The sequence below is a fragment of the Labrus bergylta genome, chromosome 7 (genome assembly GCF_963930695.1).
Source record: "Labrus bergylta chromosome 7, fLabBer1.1, whole genome shotgun sequence".
Classification (NCBI taxonomy): domain Eukaryota; kingdom Metazoa; phylum Chordata; class Actinopteri; order Labriformes; family Labridae; genus Labrus; species Labrus bergylta.
In genome coordinates this window covers 22,692,334-22,709,873 of record NC_089201.1, presented here as the reverse complement: position 1 = coordinate 22,709,873, position 17,540 = coordinate 22,692,334, and the positions used below count along the sequence as shown (strand labels likewise).

The following is a 17,540-nucleotide window of genomic DNA, read 5'->3' as shown; positions in this document are numbered from 1 at the left end:
AAGTACCAATACATGAATGCAAAAATGCTTCATAAATTATCTGCGTTTCAAATCCTTCTTGAAGCACCTGTAAATCCAATGACTCAACAACACTGGTAGAAATGCAAGTATCCTGGCACTGGATGTATATGCATCCTTGTGGACTTGCACAGGGTAAACAGAAGAGAACAGGGGACCCACTCATTGAAAAACAGTATAAAATGTAAAGTGAATGTACCAATGCAATAATGGCTTAAGGCTCAATTTCAAATACAGATCTACACCTGAAATTCCTCTTAATTAAAAGTGCTGATCAACAAAATGTAGAAGTATTGGCTTTGCAGTTCCCTGTGAAGTACCTAAGACATGTCCAGTACTTGTATTAATGTGGTTGCTCACATTCCAGCACTGTATTTTAAAGAGAAAACATTTCTTTTTTCTACCAGGGTCTAACTCATTGTTTAGCATGATGGACAATGTGCTTTGAGGCTGATTATGTTACATTTGGTGTGCTTTTGTTGTGAGAGGAGCATTATTTAGGGCCGGGCCCACAGAATAGAGACACTTTTCAAAGGGAGAGCACCCACCATTGTTGCCCTCTGCAACCATAGCTAACGGATGTCAAAAGACCTTTCTCACGTCTATTCTTTTAAAAATGGGTTGCAATAATACCGGAGAGGAGTCGGCAATAAATAAGCTTCCCTCCACTGAGTCAACTAGATTAGATTGCATGGGGACATCTGTGGAGTGTAGGTGAACACTTACTCTGTATGGGAAAGGAAGTCTGTAGGATGTGCCTTCAGGCTTCTTCCCTTTATTTGCAAAGCTTTGCAGGTTTTTTACTCCACCTCCACCCTCTATTGAACATCCAGAGAGCTGCATTGACTGGAGTACAATCAGTGCAGCTGACAGTTATTTTACTGTACACTGGAAGTCATTCAAACCAACATGCAATTATACTGTCAATTTTGCTTTTATGCTCTGCCAAATGCATATCCCATGTTGGCATCTGTCATCTCCTCATCCTGCTGACAGTTTGTGTCTGATACAAACAAAATACTTGTTGAATTATTTAATGCGCTTGTACAAACATGTGTGGAAAAAAAAACCCACCCGGTAACTTTGTAGATTCTGTTCAGCTGTTCATGTGATACCAGGAAATGTTTAACCCCTGTTGTACAGAGACAAAAGGCTGTTTTAATCCCACTGTGAGAGGGGGTAGAGGGGGGAGGGGGGGAAGGGGGGGGGGGGGGGGGGGGGGTCAGGGGAGGAGGGGTTGTGGGTGTGTTGGTTGGAGGGGTGTTGTGAGAGTTTCTGTGAGGGAATCGGCTCTTCTCTGTCAGTCAGTCTCAGCAGACACATGGAGGAATACACAGCACTCTGGGATTATGACGAGTGAACTCTGCTCTCACACAGCGGGCACACTCTCTGAGGGGACTAACTCTTACTGACACATACTGAGATAAAGGTGATGTATTGTATTTTTTTTTTTAACCTATAGCCGACTAATTTGCGGAGAGAACAGTATGTAAAGTTCATGTTGATGTGCAGGTGAAAAGTCCAAGTCAGCTGGATTCATTTTGTAAGATGTTTGACTGCTGAATTTAACTAGTTTCATAATCCATGAGCTTCTAATTGAATCATTTAAATCTTGAGGATTCACTCTAATTTCTTTACTTGAGATACAACTAAAATGTTTTGGGGATCTTTGACTTTTAACTGTTTGACAATGACATCGTCTATGAGTTCTCCTTGAGCATTTTTTCATCAAAAATGTCATCACTGAAGTTAGTCTTAATGAGGAGCTAGCTTATTTTATTTCTGAGCCAATAGATAAGCTAACAAGCATTTTTTATGATCATCGGTTCATCATTTCAGGATCTTTTCAAGCGATTATGCCACACATCTTCAAGATTTGGTTTGACATTTAACTGCTTTTCATTATCCAGTGTTGGTCTGATTGAACATCTCAAAGTTATAGTGTTTTTATTGAACAAAGAAACACTTAATGTTTGCTTGAGCTGACTGATTATTACAACCATTTTTTACTACAGCCTGACATCCGATAAATAAAACAATGAATTGGTTCATTAGGAATCTGAAAATGTTCGCCAAACATTTTTTCACGGTTGAGCCAGTTGTTTTTCTCTTCCCATTCTTTTTTTTATGATGTAATGACTGTTAAGGACATTTCTTGCTGAGTTGACACATTGTCAGAATTACCTCAGCAAACATTTTGTGCAGTGAGAGCTGCATAAAAGCACGTTTCCCTTTTACGATCAGCTTTCGATGCATCCTTTTAATTCTGCTGAATTTGTGCCTGCGTTGCGTGTAAGTGCATAAGTGCACATCTCTGTGACTGCGAGCCTCGTCCCCCCCTAATGTAAATTCATGGCAGGGGAAGTGTGTGTTCCGGCTCTAATTATTTCTCGGCTCTTTGGCAGTAATGATGCTTCATCGGTAGAGCCCTATCGTCTGCAGCCACACTCTGCCTCTCATTAGGAAAGAGTCTAAAATTAAACCCACAGGCCACGACGCTAGTGCTGAGCTGCCATCCTCGGTCTGAGGACACACACACACACACACACACACACACACACACACACACACACACACACACACACACACACACACACACACACACACACACATCAAAACAACACAGCCTGGAGGAGAAAAGCAACAGACCCTCATTATAGAATGGCGTGACACTTTGCTACCTGCGCTATCTGCACTGAGGCTCATTCAGTCTGTACACATCTCACTTTACTGGACACTGGGACACGTGTGACATATTTTTGCATGCTGACACAAATGACATCACACTTTGACCTTTAAAAACTTCTTTTGTCTTTTAAACTCAGTCTAACAGGCAGCATCATTGAAAAGAATGAGTCTTCAAAGGAAATGAACCACATTAATTTATTCATGTGATCTGCATATCCTAATTCATATTTTATACATCTGTTTAAATCCATAGAGAAATATATATCGTTTTTAAATTATTCAAGATGAATGTAAAGATGATGTAATTCTGAATTCTTATAGTTTGTTGTTTCTTGCCACTTGAGAAAGCACAACAAGCTGTAACACTGATATATGATCACAATTAAAGATGATAAAGCTAACTGCTCAATTAGACATCCTGAACACACATACCGGTAATCACTGATTATGTGAAGTTTCTCTGATCACATTGACTGTACGTTCAAAAAATATCTCTTAAATTCAATTTATTCACTTACTCCGTTAACAATTGAAATACCCGATATTTTCAGACTAGCTGGTAACTTTTTTTATCGGACATTTAGTCGCGACCAGGTACTGTAGAGAGGATTTGTTAAGCTAAACATTCAAGTCAATGGGCTCTAAAACCAAAATAATAACATGAAAGAGAGAAACTCTCAAAGCTTTCAGTAGTGATGAGAGAAACTCCCGTTGGTGATAGTTCTCTGTGGTTTCATCAGCACTTTCATTTTTACACATAATCATCTGTTCCATTGTTAACCCAAGACGATACATGATGAGCAGCTTTAGGTTACAGAATAATTCAAAACATTATTGTGGTTCCTTTGTCAGAAGATTGAGCTGTTTGTTTGGTTTGTCAGTAAAAAGAGCACTCCTTGAGGTTCTGAGGGCACCATGCGTCTCTCACTTTGAGGTGTTCTGGAGTCCTGCCCCCCCTGCCCTCTGTCGACATCTCGTCTGTTTATTTCCAGTCTCGGTTCTCTGTCCCCTCCTCTTATCACCATGGCAGCAGAGCTGGCCTTAGCTCGGCTTGACTCTGTGCTGTCTGAGGGCAGAGGTGGGGTGGCGGGATGTCTGGCTCGATGTCATAGGGGGAGGCCGCTTTTGATGGGATCGGCCTTCGGCTCGTTCAAACAGGATGTGGAAAGGTCATTTTATTGCTCTGTTTTATTCATAGATCGCAGCTGCAATCAGCGGTTTGACACAAATGCACAGTAAGGTTAAATTATGAGCCTGATTCTGTAAAGTCAGACTGTGGCTATAACATATGGGTTTGGTATCATCAATACAACATGGTGCTGTGAAAGTGTAGCAGAGGTACGACTAGATATGATACACAATACATGTCCCATAATAACGATAATATTACAATATATTCTCAAGAAAATCATATTTCCCAATGACATATCACGATATTAGATTAATTGAAGAATTTAAAAAAATGCCCCCGACAAGGTGAAGTGACTGATAAGTGTATTAATTCCCTGAAATTTGGTGTCAGTCTCAGCCTCTCATCACGCTTCATCTCTGCTTCTTTTAAACGCTGTCCACTTTTATTTCGCTGTATTCTCATTCTTCTTTTTTTCCTGCTCAACTCCATATTTGTTTTTATCAAAATTCTGATATTTGGCACCATCAATTTGATAATTGTATCACATAGGTCAGGATGATGATATATTGCCGTATCGGTATTTTGTTCCACGCTTAGTAGCCTGATGTTAGTGTTTTCTTATATCTGGATTAAGATCCTTTTAGATTCAGGGGCTGTGTGAAAGCCAGATTTCCTGATATCATATTCTGAAAGAAATCAATATTCACCCATCTTTGAATTGTACAAAATAAATGTAGGTTCATGGAGAATTGCCTGAAAAATGTCTGAAATGTTTTGAGACAGGTTTACAGTTCCAGATTCAGCAAAATTGAATCTTGTGTAGCAAGACTAAATACGAATCCTGAGAGAAAACCCATGAAGAAACAACATCTGTTGTGTGTGTGTGTGTGGAAATGGATTAATGTAAAGCCATAGTTAAGATTAGTTTGTGTAACCGTGCAGACAGCAGTGTTCGTATCTAACCGAGTGAAAACGGCAGTGTCTCTCAATGGGGCCTGCACATCCTTATTTGGAGCGGCAGACTGAAGTCGATAAGCCTTTGCTAGGAGTAAATTGGATTGGCTGCTTCAATCATTTTGCCCATCGATTCCAGTAGGTGAGACCGTGATCACTGTGACTGAGTTTGAGGAGACGATTGGGTATAAAATGAAGGAGGGAGGAGAGAAGATGGAAAAGAGAATAGATCTAATGTAGGAAGCTTATTGGACTGGAGGAGAGAATAAGGGGACAGGATGGGTCAGGAAGGGACATGAGAGACTTATAAGGCATGGGCCCCAATTGCACTGCCAGGATTTGTCGAGTCATGATCTGTCAGATCATAGGAAATGTGTTTACAGTTCTGGTTTAAAACATGGCTTGCTGGAGGATGTATCTATTTTCTTGGTGGAAATTTGTCAGGACACATGTATATATCATCTCTTGTGTCTGTCTGCATTGGTGCTCCTTACCTTCAGGCAAAAAAACTCTGTGATTGGGTCTCAAAACAGACATGACATGACAGTGCGCTCAGAGGAGTTCAGAGAAAAGGAACAATCAGAACATGATATTCTTTCTGGCATCTCGGTAAGGGTAAGGAGAAACGGATTGCATAATGGAGAAATTCATCCAAGAAATAGCCAATTTTTACTCAAGATCCTTGAAGGCAAACACCACTATATCCATTTTATAATTCCCTCAAGACTATTCGCTTGTTATGTAACTTGACACGGTGTCCTTTTCTGACTGAACTATGAGAAGGGAGCAGTAGAGAAGGGGGGGGGGGGCACAGGGTGTTTGGCAGGAAAAGAAGAGCAAAGGATGGACGAAAGGGCAGAATAGAGAAGATGGATAAAAGAAAAGGAAAGGTTAGGACGAGATAACTTTGACTTTTTCTTATTGCGCTCAGCCCCCTGTTTATTTGAAATCCAAACGCTCACAAACGCACGCAAGTTGTGCTTAATACAAGAGATAATCTTAAGTTTTTCTTTTACTGTAGGTGATGGATAGACTTTGATTTTTTTTTTTTTAGGCTTTGAAGACTAACAAGACTCGAGATGTTCCGTTTCCAATCAGCCCCAGGAATGAGGTATTATTAAGTACGCCAATCAAATGCATGGATCCAAAACTCAGTGAAGTACAAAAGAGTAATGCTATTTAAATCCAGAAAGTTTTCATCAATATCCCCTTTTAGACATTAACAGCACCCCTGAATACCTTCTGACAATTTCCAGGTATAGGGTGAATATGTTCCCTCTCTGTGCTCTTTCAGGCCTTTTTTTTTTGCCAATCTCTGAGTAAAATATCCATTTAAAGTTGCTGTGAGCCAAAGTGTGAACAAACCAGGCAGTAGTCTGGAACATTAACTGCGAGCGAGTAGGCGGGGTGATGATGTTATTCATGTTCAGCAGAGATTTGGTGCGTTATACTCTACTTTACTTTTTTGCCTCAGCTGTCAGTATTTAATTCTCAACTGTTGCCTTGATATTAACCCAGAAAACAGCCATCTTTACAGAAGACTCCTCCTCATACTCAAGTTGTAAGAGCTAGTCCGACACAGATATTCTCCCGCTGTGAGGTGCAAGTGCCTGGAAATATCAAAGCCTGAATATCCTGCAATTATTTAGAAAAAGGGAGTACATGTATGAAAGTGTTTCTCTACTTTGTACATATTTTTTTTATGCATTGGTATGGCAGGCAGACTCAGTATGGGCTTATACTCAAGTCTAAGTGTGGGAGTCGAGAACAGGTTGTAAAATACAGTATCAGAACATCTATATGCATACAGTTACAGTCTTTGATTCTGACTCCACATGGGCTCCCGAGCCTCCTGACTCCATGTGGGCTCCCGAGCCTTTAAGATGACAAGCACCTGAGATAGAACAGAAAAATGGATTAGTTATGGTAGGTCAGAAAGTAGGAGATGCAACAGGAGAGGCAAGGAGATAAATTAAAGAGAAAAGAGGAATTCAAATAAAAATTAAAGACAGTTTTTAACAGAGGAGAAAGCAGAGGTGGAAATGATTTGAGAAGGAAGAGGACTAAAGTAGACACGAAGAGAAAAGAAGAGGGAGGTATACTAGTATAAAAAAAAAGAGAAGAGAGAAAGGGATCAGGGAGCTGGGACAAGAGGAGAGACCCTGGTAAGAGAGAGAGAGAGCTCTGAGCCACGAGCTTTTGTGTCCATCAGTTTGGATTACACACTCCTACTTCTCAAAATCCTCGTTCACACTTTAGTTTACACAGCTTCAGTGTTTGCTTATACAACCCGTCACAGTTGTTTCGCTGTTCACAGTGTTTTAAGCATTTCCAAAGAGTCAACACACTCACAGATGATTATGTACCAAAAGAAATCACTCCTTTCACAGGAGTGAGTGTTTGATGAGATGGAAAGATATCCCGGTGTGTAATCTGTGGTGTGACGGTGACAGAGCGAGAGACGTTCAATTTGAGAAGGATTTAAGCAGATTATAAGGAAACCAAACATGTAGGAGGAGGCCTATTGTGAAGTCAAATATGGAGGGAAATATGTATATTGAACACTCTTTGTAGAAAGCTGATTAGAAAAGATTAGACTTTGCCGTCTGGTTGGTTTAATGTCTTGATTGTGTCCGCAAAAGGAGAGCAGAAATATCTAAACTGTAACACTAAAACTGGTTTTCTTTTTTCTGTTTATACAGATAGAAGAAAACCCAGGAGAAGAAGCAGACAGCTATCCAGAGAGGAGGAGGAGAGAGAGGGGGACTCTGCAGATTTTGGTGGTAAGTTGGAAACATTTCTGTCAAACTTTGAATCCATTTCCCCCGACAAGTTCAAGCTGTTTCCAAAACAGCGTGAACTTCCGACTTTACAGAATCAAACGTTCTTGTTCTGCTCAAAGGCATCCCTCTTCCCATAGGATATGAACACACACAAATGTCAGCCTGTTTGCCATGGCTGGCATGATCTCCAGTCCAAATATCTTCATCTATGATACTGTGTGTGTCAATAACAAGACTCTCTGTGGAGCTGCTGAGTCCCTAAACGACTCCCAGGCCTTTCCACTGCTCCGACTCTTCCTCTTTTCCGTCTCAGTTGAGATGCCTGCTCCTTTCTTCTCGCTGTAAGGCAAAGGTCACTGCTTGCTTGATTGGCGTTCTTCCACTGGCAAAGTGTCGGCAGCCATTTTGGCAGCCAGGTTTGGCAGGGAATACAAAACAGGACACAGTGTTTCTAGTGTCCAACTGTCTGCTTGATGCATATGGTTGTTCAGGTAGCACAATCTCTCTGTGGGCGTCAATACTTGAAAATCACAAAATAGCACTTAGAGCTTAAATTGCGCCGGGTGCTCCTCTGTTATTGACTCATAATGTGTCGTAATGGAGCACGCAGAGGTAGATAAGTTCCCTAATGGTAGTTGCTCAATTAAAAGCAAGAGTGGCTTGCAGCGTGCATTAGAGCCCAGAGCACTGACTCCAAAGGTTGTTTTTTTTTTTTTTGTAAGTGACCCTCAGTCACCTTTGGCTCGTTCCCTCATGCAGCGGTGCTGAAAGTGTGTCTGTGATTCAGCGGGGAGTTGATCTAATGCATTGGGAGAGGAGGTGACATGGTGTGATGTGTGTCCACCGCTCAGTTGAGTGTGAAGGAAGGATCCCACCTCGGCCTCGTGCATGCCGAGCCGGGCGGAGAGAGTGAGGCTTCACACACAACCGAGTGGAGAGATAAGGGACTCTGACGGCTCTGGGCTCATCCGCCTCCGCTGCGGGTGCCATGCTTATGTCATTTCTATTGGTTTATCCATTTATTTGCCTATTTTCTATCTTTTATTTATCTCTGAATCTCTCTCTGTGTCTCTCTCTCTTCGCCTCGCTGCGGCTGTCCGCTGTTGTTGTGAAGGTGTGCCGCAGGCCAGAGAGGCTGAGTCCACAGTTTTCAATGGCCGACTCAACACAGGGCCACACTCAGGAGCTGCAGACTGAATTTTTAGGTTCAAACACAGCCAGGCGTGAAGCGTGCTTTGTGTGCGGCTGCATTCAGGTCCCAGGCTCTTCAATGGAAGGCCGCAGAGGTTTCTGTTTTCCCTCATAGTGTTGTCTCTCACAGTTTTCTCGCTCACGTGGCCATCAGGGAGCGTGCTGGTATTGTTTGTGTTTGTATGTTTTTATGTAGCAGGGAGAGAAATAGTCCCTTCTCTACGTCCGTGTTGATTTTAACAGTAAATCTCTGAGACAAAGTTACATAATGCATGTACAGTGCAGTCAGATGGCATTAGTGAAATGAAGTAAAGGGCTGACTCTCACTTTGAAAAGAATTTGAATCCATATTGTATTATTAAAAATCATCAACCCGACCACATTCCAGCTCATCATGTGTTTCTCCTGAAGACCAGACTGAAGGCAGAAAGCCTCTGAAACAAGCGAGAAGTGCAGATGGCTGCAGCACAGGCCTGGCAGAGCAACAAGAGCAGGATGCCAACTGTCTACTGAAGTCCACGGGTCATAGAAGCAGGCCAGACATTCACTGGCAAACACATTTTAAATATGATGAGAGATTTCAAATAATAAACAACGCTAGTATATGACATTTAGGTTGTTTTTTTTTACATGTCATTCCACTGCTCTCCTTTTTCCTTCCATCTCTCTCTTTAAAACACTTTAAATATACCACTAGCTTTATCATAAAAATGCTTTTTTTTAAAAAAATGTATAGATTTGCAGGCTTTTTGACATTTGCGAAACACATCGCCATAGATAATTTTATTGAACAGTCAGTTTGAGTTGTCATTTCAACTATTGGCCTCCTTTTTTTGACATGTTTGGCTTCTTTAGGGACGTTCATATTCTTTAAGTTGTAACTACATTTGGAGTTTGCATTTAAATATGGTGATAACTTACACAGTCTCTGAGACTTTAATGGAAGTTCAGGTTAGATAACTCCGTGACACGTCTGAAGTAAGTTCTTAAGTGGTGTAGAAGGTGATTTGAAGATTGAAAACTGGACTGACTGTGCACCTGACTAACCTCTCCATAAGTGTGTACATGAGTAGTGTTGTTGTCAGTGTTATGTGTTGGTGTACAGTGTTATGAGCGAAGCAGAAACCTTCTTGCACAGTGTTAGAAAGCATTGACATTACACAGCAGGTGCCCTGAGATCAGACGCTCCGCAGATGAGCGGAGGGCTTCGTACAGACGCAGAGGGCCCCTGGGCTGCTCCCAGCACCCTTCGTTTCAGATGAAAACATTGAGATATTTCTGAGGTGTCTCTTTGATACGAGCCTGACAATTCTCTGACGGCTCTTTGTGTCAACACTCCTGTCTGCACATGTTATGTTTAAGAGAGACTGTGCGAGGAAGAGGCTGGTGTGTGGACGTGATGGAGGGGATTGTGAGTGTGTTTTTTCAGCGAATGACAAGAAGAGAAAAGACAGAGGGGCGCAGAGAGACGAAGCTAAAGTGTCAGAAAGAAGGACATGAATAAACAAACAGATGAATAGATGCATACAAAGACAGTGAGGGAGAGAGAGAGAGGCTGAGTGATGTGAAAGAGGTTGGTGAGGCCCCTCCTGAGGGGCTCCTGCTCTCTGTCTTCATCCTGCAGGCCTGTGGAGAAAGTCAGCTTCATGCACAAATGACTCACAAACGTCACAGCCTGGAGAGTCTGAGCAGACTATGTTCTATATCTGGCTCTCTGCATCAACATTTATTTTGCTTTTCACACCTCCTCTCACCTTCTCTCACCTGCACAACCTTCCTCCAGGCCTACTTTCACGACTCATCCTCTGTGTGCAATTATCTGGCCCAGCACTAAAGATTCCCCCTATTTGCAGACACTGCACAATGCATGTGTTTTCATACCTCTATATTCGTTTGCCTGTTACTGATGTGACAGGTTTAATTTTTTTTAACCCAAATTTTATTTCAATACAAGGTGAAACCATGACAATTCCTTGCTCAACATTTTTCATGAAGTTCCATAATGAGACAGATACCACTCCTGTTTCTCCAAGCTAAATGATCAGCTAAAGCCAGCAGTCAGTTAGCATGGGATAGCATACAGACTGAAAACAGAGGCAACAGCGAGCCTGGCTCTGTCAAAGGAAAAGTCCCAGCAACCCAATGGAAGAAGATAAAGCTAACTAGGCTATGTGCGAATGTTACAGACTCCCTCGTAAGCAACGAATTCGAAGTTTAATAGCCGACTTTAAAAACTTTTTTTTTTTAAGGAATTCTGTGCTAGAGCTTTGCTTGGAAATAGCCAGGCTAGCTGTTTCCCCCTACTTTTAGCATGTATGCTAGGCTAAGCAAATGATCTCTGACGTATAACGAGTGAGTGAGAGTGGCGTCAATGTTCTCATCTTAACTCTCAGCAAGAAGGCATAAGCTTATATTTTCAGAATGTTGAACAACAGGATTGTAAAATAGTGGTCCAGTTCTGTTCTTTTGCTCAAAATGTATCTCGTGTTTCACACTTGAGCTAAAAGAAAAATATGTTCAGACAGAATAGATGACTAACCTCAAAGGACGGATATATATTTTAAAAAAGAACATGCACTCAACTTGCCTTTCATGTTTTTATTCTTTATTTAGACAAAGTACTGAAGAAAGAAAGAACCCAGGTTAATATAACATCACAGGAACCATACAGTAACCACTAAACAGTTTTACACCATACAAATAGAACACACACACACACACACACACACACACACACACACACACACACACACACACACACACACACACACACTCAATTTGCATAAATTCCCTACATTTTCACAATTTTTCCTTTTAGGTGACGTCTACATTTGGGCCTCTATAATGTTCATGCATAGTTCCCAAAACTGCACAAAAATATTCCCACTTACCTTAAAGTCTACGGTTTTTCTAAGGTTGTGTAAAAATCATAGTGTATGTCGGGCATCCATAATCTTCCAACAATTGACCATAGTGAATTGTTTTATTGTTTCACTTTGTGCCTATGGGTTTCATTATAAAGTAACGTTTAAGGATTGTGCTCACACTGTCAGAAGCTGGTGGATTTCTGTCTGTTGGAAAAGGCCTTCTAACAAACCCAATGATTTATGTGGCTGTTAGGCGTAGGTCCCGGTCCAAGGCCAAGTCTATCTGCTCATCAATATAAACAGGCTGCTCTCCGGGGGTTGTGATGGAATACAAATGGCTGAATTTAGATGTAACCCCTCGCTCACCTGCACCTCAGCCTGCTCTAATGAGAAATCTCTCTCCGCACCTGCTGTGAGAAAAAGAGAGAGAGCGAGGGATTGAAAAAAAGATATGAAATTTGGAATCAGAAAGAGAGGTGTATACAGACCTGTGGATTTCTACTGTTTGATTAATTACATTCACCCTGTAACTGCTGACTATGGCAGCAACTAATGGTTTATCTCTAACAAATCTGATTAGTCAATTGATCTTATTTTGAAAATAAATGATGATCATGACTTCTACTATTCGTTCAACCTTTTACTAAAGTGGTCTTAGAATTGACTTCAGTGTCTAGTGTAGGCTAGAATTAGAGATTAAAGTGCATATTTATCTACTGAAGATAAACAGCCTCCAGTGTAAAACTAATTATAAAAGTATTCTTTATTGTAATGTAAGCGTAACGTAACCTTGATGTAAATCTATAGGTGGATTTACAATCTGCCTAACACTTGCAAATTCCCCAGAAAGCGGTAATGCTGTTCTGCCATATAAATGCTCTAAAGATGAGAACACTGCTAAGAATGCTAATTAAAGTCGCTGGATACCAAACCATAATTAGACAATACTCATCATTCCAAATAATAATGCTTGTGTGTGGCTGTTAGGCTGCTAGGCTTTATTTGGTTCAACAAAAAGCGTTTGTGCAATTTTGTTGGTTATTATCTAAACAATAAGCACACATCTGCCTTTGGGATTATCATTTTTATGGACAAAGACTCTTTTGGACCTTGCACAGGAAGTGTAGCCGCCATGATTGGGATGAATGTCAACCAAGTCTTAGCTCCGGGGTGTAGCTCAGTCCCTGCAAGTTAACAGTTGATGTTGTCTTGGTTATCAATGACATTGTCTTGTCGCAACCCTTCTACCAATACATGAATATGTTTTTTTAGTTTATGCATTTATTTTCATTGTGTTTCTTTTGAGTTTAAATTTACTTAAGATCTTTGCATATTCATGATCAAAATGTGTTCTTGTTACATTCTCTGGGATAAGAATCCAAATGAGATCTACTTATAGTTATATCAGCATGAGACTGTTGCTCAACCTTAATCCATCATATGTAAACATACGTATGTTACACATGTGACAATACCATGCAGTAATTTATTCTTCACATGTGGACGACTGAAGTTAGGGTTTCCCAGCAGAGATACTGAACCAATATCTGTTTTATACAGTAACTCTGTCATTGCTCATGTGTGGCCTCTGGGGAAGCAGACACCTTCCCTGGAGGCGAGTCACACACACCTGACCCAGCAGTTTTCTTCAACCTCCTGTGCTAGTCTTTATATTAGAGACACAGGCCCCACACACCCAACACTCAGCCGGCCATTATCCAACACTCAGCAGACTCCTCTCCTGCATTAGTGGCCAGCCTCGTCCTGTCAAACACAGACACAGGACAGAGGCTGTTAGCGGAAGCTGGGTTAGACTGTTAGTGTTAAAAGGGAGCAATGTTTCCTCCGGATTCTCTGTTTGACAAATGAGGGCCGATGGAGCAGATCTTGTCGGGGGTCGTTATTTCTGTTGGGGCCGGGCGATCTGTGAGGATGGAGCACTGTTTGTCTGAGCTATGACTCCCTTTGGGCAAAGAATGAAACTCAAACTCTCCAAATGATGGATGTCAAAGGGAAAACTGTAAAGTATAACACCAGAAAACTTTAAAGCTTTTTTTTTTTTTACTGTAAGTCTCTGGTGAATTTACACGAGACGTCTTCCCTTGCGAAGATAGTTTTAGTGCACATAAAGGAATTTCCTTCATGTGGAAGCTAAGTCCTTCATTAGTATCATTAATACTCATTAGCCAAAGTCTCAGTCATGCAGACCCATGAGACTGATAGAAACATGTTCAGTCAGTCACCACCAGGGGCTTTCCCACTGTATTCTTTAATCTTGAAAATTCTTCCTTTAATTTCACACAAAAACCAATGCTTCAAATAAAATGAGGTCACCCAATTACGTGCTGACAAAAAGTACTTCCATTTGCTTAAGGGAGATGTTATCTCTCTCTGTTATTTCATTCTTGAGGAAATATCACACGTATCTCAGCCTCAGAACTTAATTAGATCAAATTCCATCGGCTGTCTTTTCAATGGGGGGGGGTGGGGATTTATAATGTAATTCACAGGCGTCAGCACTTCTTCAGATACAGTCAGAGTTTACCCAGGGCTAACTTTGATGAATTGTTCAGTTCCCCTGAGTTGTTTGTTGTGTTTTGCATATGAAAACACGACTCGTGAAATAGAGTGTCCATAGCTGAAGCCAGTGTAATCAAAGCTCATTCAGACTTGGCTGTTTGGATCAGTGCAGCTGGCACACGCACCGTTTTCACAGTCTGTGCCATTTCAGCATGTGGGTGGGGGTGTATTTTGGTGAATCATGTGTCTTATGTGGATTAAAGTCTGTATGATTCAGTTTTCATGAAATGTCATGTCTCTAGTTTGACAGAAACTGTGTCACCACATCTGCATGAATAGAATGACTTGAATTTCCCCTCTGGGGATCAATAAAGTATTATCCTATCCTATCCTAATATTTAACCACAGCCAACAGAGTCATTCAAGTCCATTCATCAACAACTACAGGAATAGACATTTAGTCACCAGTCATTTTGTAGGACCAGTAAATTCAATGCCGAAAGTTAAATATCAAGAATAAAGTTAGACCTCTGTTGATTTCAGCTTCACAAATGAAGATCTTTCTCCTTGTTTACACCAAAAATCTTAGTTTCACACAAATATGTTTTTTCCCCATGAAACGAACATGACTACAATTGAACAAACGCTTCCACTTAATAGCAAATACTGTACTATGATAAAAAAAAAAAAAACCTTACTGCCTATGTACCAGAATCAGAGTCAGCTTTATTGGCCATGTATGCTTTTACACACAAGGAATTTGGCTTCGGTGAACTGTGCTCTCAGTGTACAAAATTATAACATTAAATATAAAAAAAAACAGAAATAAGCAAAGTATGATATATACAAGGCTACTATGTACTGTAAGTATGTACAGATTGAATACATACACAAGTTAAGGAAGTATCTGAAGCCCCTTTCACACATGCACTGCATTCCTGAAAATGTCCAGAAATTGCCCAGATGGGTTGCACATTGAACCCTGAATATTCCAGACTTTTCCTGCCAGCCTCCCAGTAGAAAGCAAGAAGTCATGTTATGTGGATGTGTGAACAAAGCAGGTAATATCCAGAAAACCATTATATCATGTGAACGGTAATCAGATCTTGCTGTGGGACAGGCAGGGGCAGACGGTCCTGAAATTTTCAAGAAATAATCAAGAGTGCATGTGTAAAACAGGCTTTAAATACAAATCTGAAATCAAATCACAACAAGAACTGCACTGACAGACAGACTAGGAAGATCTGCAGGCTTTCCCCCCTAAAAGACTTAAAAAAAGGGTCGAAAACATTCTTTCAAAACAAACAGTGACAAACATCTAATAAAGTGGAGCTAAACAATAATCTGCAGTTAGACAAATTAATGATCTAGAGTTTTGTTCCCATCTGCATGCATTTACAGAATCACAAACTCCTTATTATTGCTCAAACAAAGTATCTCTTCCCTCAATGTTTTCTCTGCTTGACCTGTTGCACTAACATGCAGGATCTTACATTATTACTCTAACATTCTTTGGCAAGACTTAATCTAGTTTGCAGAACTTGTTTAGCATTTTGGAAGGATAAACTCCTGATTGTGTCTTTCATTTAAAAAAAAAAAAAAAAACATGATTTGATTTTCTCACACTTTGAAAAGGACTATTGTTTGTGTCCTCTATGTCTGAAATTGGATGGTGAGTCCTTTTTGAAAGCAGTGGAGGGGAAATGATTTGTATTCACCTGCCGTATCTGAATGGAGCTGAGGAGGGGCGAAGAGAGAAGAGAGGGAGGGAGGGGGGGGGGGGGGGTGGACGACATAGTGCCTCCTTTATGTGATAATGGATTGCTCTGACATTCACACACATTGTGCTGTGGTGTGTCTATCAGTCAATACTCACAAACTCGTGGAATGAATGGCAAATTTTAAACAGATGCTATTAAAGATGTGTCAGTCAGTGACACAGCAGGTGACAGATTCATGTTTTGCATAACTCTTTTCACCATCAAGGTGAAAATGCAGACCTTATGTATATGCATCATATGTGTCTTTACCACCATCCACTCCTGCAAATGAATCCTTTTTCTCATTTTCCCCCTTTTTCTATGTCCCGGCACTCTCTTTTATTCGTCCGGCTGGCCAACTGGATTTTTCTGTCAGCAGCACAAAGGAGACAAAGTGGAACCGGGGACGGGCAGTAATGAGCAACTCCTCTTACAGTGTTACATATAGAGCGGCCGCGGTGTGGGGAAGGCCTTCAGGAGACAATGGAGGGTTTTGAGAGGTCTGGAGCCCTCTGAAGCCCCTCTTTGATTGAGTTTCCTGGCACTGTGCTCCAGTGTTGGGGGCTGATTGTGGAGTGGGAGCTGTGGGTTTTTTCGATGAGGGGGGTTAGGACCCTCCTCTGCGCTGACCTTTCAGAGACACAGGTGGGGTGGAGTGGAAGGGGCTTGCGGTGGTGGTGGTGGAGGAGGAGGTTGGGAGCGGCAGGAGAGGTCTATTGTGTTGGTCCGTGAATGTAGAGGTGGTACTCAATAACACTAGAGCTTGCTGCCTCTGTCCACCTGCTGCTGATTTTCTCACCACTACTCTGTCACTGTTGAATTACATGTGCTGGTAGAACCTTTTTATTGATGATTGCAGCAGATTTAGCTCGACAACCGCCAGCATGATACACTTGGTTTGCCATGCTAGCTAACATGTTCTAAATCATATTTTCATCATGGTTGTGAGTTAAATTTTTGCAATAAACATTTTGCCCTTATCTCAAAACTAGAGGAAAAAGTTAAGGTACAGGTGCCATGCTTTCACACTGAGTTTGCCAGCCTTTGACCAATCAAACACAGCCCTCGATACATGTGCAATATATTCACAACATTTGCTCAATCACCTGTCAGCTACCCTCAGATTTTATTCTCGTAAGTTAATTTAAGAATGACAGTGTTACCGCCAAAGCTACTGTAAAAATGTTCCCTTACAGCAGCATGCTAACCATACACCACATGCATATACTCTGACAGTTATACATATATGTCGCTACAATTTTCCCATTTAATGAGCGTGTAAGCATGCTGAAACATTTTGAGGCAAATAATGATAAGAACAAATGTTGAAAAAAAAAAGTCAGTTTTTACAAGTATTCATAATCTGGGCTTTGTGGTTTTCTGTGCAAAATTGCAATACATTTGCAATAAATGCATCACTTGTCAAGATACTTCAGCCAAAGTTAGTCCCGTAGGATATGAGGAAAATCTCATTTGGGTTAACATTGTTCAATGTTGCAATGAGGAAATGACTTGAACTATATAAATACAAAGTGAACATATAGGTGTCACAGTTTCAATGTCTTCCTGATTCCAATTTTTAGACACATCAGATAGTTGTAGTGTTAATGAAGACATATAGACCACG

At 41.0% G+C, this 17,540-nt stretch overlaps 1 protein-coding gene across 1 annotated transcript in view; it reads left to right on the top strand.

Annotated features, from left to right (window-relative positions):
* Nucleotides 1-17,540, top strand: part of LOC110004311 (neuronal cell adhesion molecule) — a gene marked incomplete in the record, with an annotated part of 75,059 nt that overhangs the window by 26,149 nt on the left and 31,370 nt on the right. The window contains 1 exon segment of the mRNA XM_065957034.1: nucleotides 7,495-7,575.